Source organism: Barbus barbus, assembly GCF_936440315.1.
Source record: "Barbus barbus genome assembly, chromosome: 37".
NCBI lineage: Eukaryota > Metazoa > Chordata > Actinopteri > Cypriniformes > Cyprinidae > Barbus > Barbus barbus.
The window spans coordinates 1,841,652-1,849,978 of NC_136715.1; positions in this window are offsets into that span (position 1 = coordinate 1,841,652).

The window sequence follows — 8,327 nt, forward strand, 5'->3', positions numbered from 1 at the left end:
CAAGGGAAAATGCAGATATTTTACCAGGTGGCGATTTCGTATGAATTGTAAGAAAACGTACGATTTTTAGAAGAAAACATGTAAGCATGAAAGCCTGACGGTCACTGGCACAATTCAAAACCTAAAATAGTTATGAACTGATATGAGATTGTGTTGATTTATCAGTGAACGTAATTTTTAAGGTGAAGAAATGCATCCGAAACACGAATTGTGTTCACATGCATTTATGGAGCTGAAGAAGCTTGTGTTTAGTGAAAGCACTTTTAAGTTCTTCTGTACAAAAGCGTGGACTGCTTGTAGTTAAATGAACTGAGGATTTTTTTCTATGCTAACAAACTCTCATTGGCAGGTTTTTACAGTTTTTCCCTGCGTGGTCCTGAATCAAGGTTAGTAACACAAAACATTAGACAGAGTCTTTATGCAGTTCATATTTATCATGGCTATCAAACTGTAAAATTGGGATCTAAAGCACCATATGCTCTGTATTCCAAGTCTATCTTCAGCTCTCAAATCTCTTGCATGCTTGTGTTCAGCCATAAAATGCACCTTTAGATGATCTGCACCAGGTTTTCCTGTCAATATATGAGAATGTATATATTATGGTGAAGTTACCTTTGAATTCTCTCTGAACATTCAAAAAACATCCAGTTCTTAAAATGATTTAAAACTTTTTTCTTTTTCTGGTTATGCGAACATTAAGAGAACATTAGCATTTTGCAAACATTATAGGAACTTTTGAGAACCTTTGAATGTTCTCTGAACATTCTCAACGAAGTAGGCTATTAACAAAAAAATGTCAGACAATGTCCATGTTTTAGAAAACAAAAATCTTTTTATGAATGATGTAGGCTATAAAGAATGCTTTTGTGCTAACTTTATAAAAACCAAACAACTTTAAACAAGTGTTCTGTCAATGGTACTGGAAGAGCATTTTTTCAAGAACTTTGCCAGAACGTTAGCTAAAGTTCTGAGAACAGTTCCTGTTAGAAAAACAGCTAAAGGGAACGTTCTTAGAATGTTCTGGCAAGGTCTTCCAGTAACATTAACAGAACGCTCAAAATGATAGCACAAAAATGTTATTATACACACTAAAAAATGCTGGGTTAAATACAACCCAGTGCTGGGTAAATATGGGACAGAACACATGCTGGGTTTTTTAAAACCAACATGTTTAACCCAACATTCTGGGCAGTAACCCAACCGCTGGCTTCGTCCATATTTTACCCAGCGCTGGGTTTTATTGAACCCAGCATTTTTTAGAGTGTAGGTTTACGTTTTAGTTGGAACGTTTTTTAAATGTTACTAGCTACTTCTTTCAGAACATTCAAAAGTAACTCCCATGTTTGCAAAAAAAAAATAAAAATGGAACGTAGGCTATATATAAACAACAACAACAACAAAAACTGGACATTTTGAAAGTTCAGATTCAGAAATAACATTTAAGATCTCATCTGAGATTTTGTATTTCCAGGTTGCGTCCTAAATCCGTGTTTGAGATTCCCCGTACACCTGTAATTGTTTATTCGGAGACGCGAGTCCCGGCGCAGGTAGGCTATAAACCCGGCGGCGGGCGCTCATTAGCGGCCACTTCTCTTCGCGGTGGCCGCGTCTCATCTCTGCCGCGCCACCTCATCAACATTCACCCAGCCGGAGAAAATTAATTCTATTAAAGGGCTCAATTCCCTCCGCCAGACCTCACTGTTTAAACATCTTTTTAGTGTATGATTAGAGCATATTTCCCAAACCTGGCCGGGAGTGGCGGCTGGGTCGGGGGGGTCGAGCGAATGAAAGAGGACGACTTCATTGTGCGATGACTGCACCATAAATCACCGGCCGTTTTCTATAAATCACGGCAGATGGCAGGGAGCGAGCGCTGGCTCGTGGGAGTCCGCCGGCCCCGGTGCATGCAGGGAAGCGCTGGCAGCGAGCGGGTCATCAGGAACGGGCCGCGGTGATGAGATGCAGACCTGGAGGTCCGAGAGACCCACCTCTCCATACTGGCCCGCGTTTAACACGTCTAATCGGCCTGATGAATATGTATGCGCGCCTCGGCTCCCTCGGCCCATGTGAGGCCTGTCAGGCTGACATTAGATGTCTCGTGTTCAGGGATTCCGGGAGGTGAATTGGCCGTTCTGTCATCCATTCTGATTATGAAGATGTAATTGAGCAGACTATGAAATTTAATGCGGTCGCATTGCAGCAGTGCCGGAGAAAGACGGACTCCAGTCAGCCCAATGTCATTATCTCACCACAGCCAGACTTCCGCAGCACAATAATAAGGCCAGAAACATTATTACCGCGGTCTGACACGTTTTGCACGGAGTATATGTTTTCAAAACTATTTCAATTTGCATTTGCATTTTGGATTTGGATTTTTCTACCCAGGGAACACAACTCTTCCCTTCCCTTCCTTCTCTTACGTTTTTTTTTTAGCTATATAAATGTCAGGACTAAACCGCCCTCAACTTAATGTTTATGGAACATTCTTATAACTTTATTAATATTTTATATACGTTCTCATAACTTTGAGAGAAAACGCTCTTAGAACAAGAATGTCAGAATGTCTTCGATGTTATTTGTTCTTGATGAACGCTCCTGTAATGTTGAGAGAAAATGTTCTTAGAATATTAAAAATAAACGTTCAAATACCGTTCTATTTTGGGAGAAAATAAAATTAGTAGAACCTTGCAAGAAAAATTAAGCAGGACTGTCCAGCTCATTCCAAGTCCCAAAGTTACTCAATAATAATGACTCTTCTCTTGTATTTGATCAAGAACGCACCTTTAGATGATCTGCAGCTTCAGGTCTGATGTCAATGCATTGATTTTCCTGTCAGTATATGAGAATGCAAACAATATTTGAGAGTTACGGGAGGAAATTTGGGTCTGTTGTTCACAGAAAGCATCATATGACTTCAGAAGACCTCCAATATTATACTTTTATGATGCTTTTACATCCAAAGTGACTTGCATTACATTTAAGGTATATGTTTTATTAGCTCTTGCATTCCCTGGATATTGAAGCCATGATCTTTGACCCACAGGAAAACAAAGATCTAGAAAGATTCAAGTATTCTCTTTACCTTTCACTCTCAACAGTAAACTAAACCAGTGTTAAATTGCACTAAATCTGCAGTTGGTCTGTTTTTCCCTTGTAGATTTAAGAATTAGGCCTGTAAATGTATGATAAGGAGGTCAGTGGCGTCAAAGGGCATGCTTAGAAGATGTGTAACAAAACTGGCTGAATTTGAAATAGCTTATATTTGAGAAATCGCATGCTTTTTTTGTGCAAGTGGATATAAATGTGGGATTATTTCATTTGCTAATTCAGTTTGATCATTAAAAAATTAATTTTGAGGTAATGAATTTAGCAAAGATACAAGCACAAATAGTAAAAGACGAGGGGATTTGTTGTATCAGGATCATTTATGACGTGCAGTTATTAAACATACTTGCTTTGCACTCAAAGGGTGTACTTTGTGAATTAAGACGTAGACAAAGTGAACTCTAAATGACTCTGTTTGCTCGATTCATTCATGTTTCTGGACTTATTGTGAAAGATTAATTGGTACATGCTATTCTAAAAAATAAAAAATAAAAATAGATTTTATACAATGACACCCTGAATCTTCTGCTTTGTATATTGTCACTGGATCCAGATGAATTTCAGACGTGAGAGTTTCCAGTGAAAGTGTTAAATTGTTGTTTTTCCACGCTTCTCTCGTGTCCTCTCTTAAACGAGACTCTGGTTTTGTTGAAGCGAAACCTGCGTGTTGACCTTGATTTTACAGTGAACTCACTAAATAAAGCGTCTCTTTCTCACACATGCAGACACCTTTATGGTTCTGCTGTTTACTGCGCGTCTGGGTTATTTAAATCTCTGCTGAATTACACCTGAGGCCTGCGTTTATACGTCTGTTTATTTACTGACACTGTCAGCTTATGAAAATGCTGATATTAAATGTCACTTACTAATAGAACAATTTATACATGATGCATTTTACCAAGTCACGTCCAAGTGCAATTTTGTTTAACATTTAACCGATGCTCCTATCCAAACCACATGCAGATGAGAAGATTTTACACATGCAGAGACGCGAGGGAGAGTTTTTCAGTCAAGTTAACAATTAAAAACTATAAATGCATCTGAAATATTTACTGAAACATTTACAGTGTGTATTTGCACAAACAATCAAACAGCACATGGGTTTGGTCCTCCACTAGGGGGCGTGTTATGCTGATAATTCATGTGAATGACTCAGACTTGTTGCATTTTTGCAATATTTCTTACATGCGCTCATGTCCCACTGTAAGTAGGTTTATTATAGTAAACTGGGACATTGCAGCATATTACAGACTCACTTGGGAACACTTTTTTGTCATCTTTAAAAGCTGCATTTATATCTCAAGTTCATTTGACTGATTTGTCATAATTCAACATGAAACATTGCATTAATTGCAAAGTTTTATCAATTTAAACTCAACTTTAGTTGATCTGAATGCAAAATAATGGTGTATATACATATGTATACATACATTTTCTATCAATATAGTTTTGGCAATGTTTAGTATCATTTTAAAATGTATTTTAAAAATATTAATATATTTTTAAAGCTTTTAAAAATAATTTTCCACTCCATATATTTGAATCCAAGAAAATACATTCACATTTGAAGAAAGCTTTATTTGCTGTCTATAACACATGATCATAAAACACATCTGGATAAAAATCAATAAGAAACAAAATTTACGATGTTTAAAAACATACATTATTACCATATATAAAAATTAAGCAATATTAAATTATTGCAAATTTAGTTTTGATCCCTAGTAGGCTATTCCATCCACATTTGCATCAGCCTGAATGTATAATATCATAAGATTGCAAATGCGTTTTCTTGCCCCGTAATAAAAAAAAAAAAAAAAAAAAAAAAAAACTTTATTCACAAAATATATTTTATTGAACTTCACCATTTACAACACACAATTAGCATATATTTAAAATATATTTTGGCCAATAAATAAATAAGTATATATATATATTGCATATATTGCATTATGGATTGTTTAAGTGCATTTTGCAATCATGCAAACAATTTTGAGAACTATTAGTTTTAAAACGATATAATCAATGCTTATATGCATAAACACTGAACATAACATTTTAATGCAATGCAGAAGACTGAATATAGTTTGAGACGCGTGTGATTGTTGGTAAAGGATGGTTTCCTCTGAGCCGCTGGATTTATGAGGGTGTCCGGGCTCCAGGCTCTCGGCCCCTCTGATCTGCTTTCGCTCCGGTGACCTTTGACCCCCGGGCCCGATGGGGACACACGCTCCTCCCTGATTGGCTGAGAGCTGGTTTTTGAGCGTTTGCCGTCAATCGCTCTCTGTGTTTAACGGCGACTGGGCTTCAGCCAGAGCTCACATCTGTTTGAAATTGCCACCTCTGCTAATTATGCGCTATTGTTTTTGTTTGTTATTGTTTGTTTTGTGATCCATAAACAGGGTTTAATGGTCAGAGGCTGTACAGGATCACCGGGGGGCTGCTGCTGCTCCCTTTCATGTCTCTCAGTAAATGATGTTTTGTAATATGAAAAAACAGAAATAAACAGTGCTCAGATCAGCATGCGTTAACTCCTTCAGTGCAGACGCAAAACACATTTTAGTGTCATTAAGATACTATTACTGTTTTCATTCATATTTTGAATCCGTTTTTATTTCTACCGCTTTTATTTTTTGCTTTCATTTTAATTGTAGTTATAGAAATTTTGTTGTTTTTGGTTATTTTTATTTTTTATATCTTATTATTATTATTTTTTTGTTATATCTAATCTCTCTCTCTCTCACTATACAGTATACATATATATGTCCATGTCATTTTTATTAATTTGTATTTCAGTTTTAGTTTCAGTTATTTTAGTGCATCAAGTTAAACTAAATAAAATGTTGCTTTGGTAGCTGAAATAGCTGAAATAAAAAAGTATTTTTATTTTATTAAATATTTTCAGTTAACATAACATTTTTTTTCCAAGTAACGAAAATTTTCTTTTATTTAAAAGTTATTTTAGTTTTACGCAACTGTAATAACCATGCGTATGAATTAAATAAACAGATACTCTTTTATTTGAACATAATATAAAATCAATGTTTTTTTAACTTAATAAAGAAATAAAATTAATAAATATTTCATTAATAAATGTAAAATCAAAACCAAATCTACATATTATTATCCAGCTCTTTATATAAAGTTGGACATATAAGTATATTAAAATTTATCGACACACATACCGAAGATTAATTTACAGCAATATATGCTATAATCTAAACTGCGTGATTGGTTATATCGTCATAAAATAACTACATTATCATCCAGCTCTAATCTACTAAATGCAACTTAAGGCATGAAGACATTAAGATATTATTAACATTAACATTATGAATTTCTGTAAAGCTGCTTCGAAAAAATGTGTATTGTAAAAAAAAGTGCAATACATACACATTTGACTTGATGACACATTAATCACATATTAAAAACAAATATATTTATTTTTCATTTTTACTTATATATATATATATATTATAATTCATTTGTCAGTAAATATTTTTCCTGAGCTTTGTGACTGCTAAATGCAACTATAAGGCACAAAGATATTATAAACATTAACATAATATTTTCTGTAAAGCTGCTTTAAAATAATGCGTATTTTGAAAAGCACTATAGAAATAGATTTTACTTGACTTAAAAATAACAAATCTACACCCTTTGCTTCACCACACACTTCATTCTTTTAACAGACTATAACCCTGACCGATTCCTCTCAAGATAATGTTTGTACTGTATGTTTCAGTGTCTTTAAGAAGGTTTCTCTCGTTTTCTAGCAGAAGTGCAAAAGCAGAGCTCTCACATGCATCAATTCCTCTGGTAGATCACACTTTAAAGAGGAGCAGCCCCATTAGCCTCTTCTCTCTTTTCCCTTCCCTCTTTTTTTCTCCTCTCGTTCCTATTTCTTGTCCAGCTGGCGGCTCACCAGGGCTTCTCCTTCCCCGGCGAGATCCTTCAAACACTTCGTTAGAAAAGGACAACTGAGGCAAATGTTTCAGCGTGAGTCCTTGGCTGAATAGTAAACTCAGTTCTGCTCACAGACAGAAGAAAACGAGGTGCTCGTGAGACTCTGGACGCTGGATCTGTGTAGAACTGCATCTGAACTTCACACCCAGTAGAAGTGATCGTGTTGAATTATCTGCAACAGCGCTTCCTGCAGTTACTGTACATACTGTACACTACTAGTATGCAGTTTTAAGCTCTTGTAGTGTGATTGTAGAAACGTCCAGCTTCAGCTGCTTCATGTGTCTTTTTAATCTTGACTGATTTCTCTCAAGTAAAGGTCAGAATAACTGCAGTAATATCTCCAGATGAACTCTTACTGGACTGAAGCAGCTCAGCTTTACTTGATTCTCCATCAATCATTTTCTAGATAAATCAGTGCGTCTCAAATCTGATCATCAGGATCTTTAGAGGAGCGTTTGTTTCCAGAAGCTTTACTTTCTCTGTTCCTCAGCGGAGGAATGATCTTCATCTCACATCTTCTGAGGAGCGTTTATTTCTTCATCTCTCAATCAGCATTGCATTATATGTTTGGATCATTAAAATCTCTTCTTACTGAGACATATTTTTGGAGATAGTGTGACGACCCAACAGGAAATGTTCTCACAACAATAACTAACGTTTTTTTGAAAGTTATGTAAACGTTCGGACAAAATATTCTTGAAGTAATGTTTATGGAACGTTCTTATAACTTTATATAACACTAAGAGAAAACGTTCTTTGTACAACATTCTCGGAATGTACTCATGATATTATTTGTACTTGATGAAAGTTGAGAGAAAATGTTCTTAGAATATTAAACAAACATTCTAATAATATTATATTTTGGGTAAAATTAAAATGAGTAGAATTTTCTAAGAAACTTTTTAGGAACCTTTAAATAACATTCTAATTACGATAAAACTGGACATTTTAAAGTTCTTAGAATATTAAAAACACATGTTCAAATAATGTTATATTTTGGCTGAACAAAGTTAGTAGAACATCGTTATTTAAAGCTTGCAAAAACGGTTCTTAAATTCTAATCACAACAAGAAAAATATGTTTTAGAAACAATGTTCCAACATCATTTTTATAACCTGGGAACTGATATTTATATAATTTTATGGACATATCTGCCACATTGTTATAACGATCTCATTGATTTACATTAGAAACATCAGAATTTCATCCCTTTTTTTCTATTTAAATATCAGCATTTGCACCAAATTGCATATTTT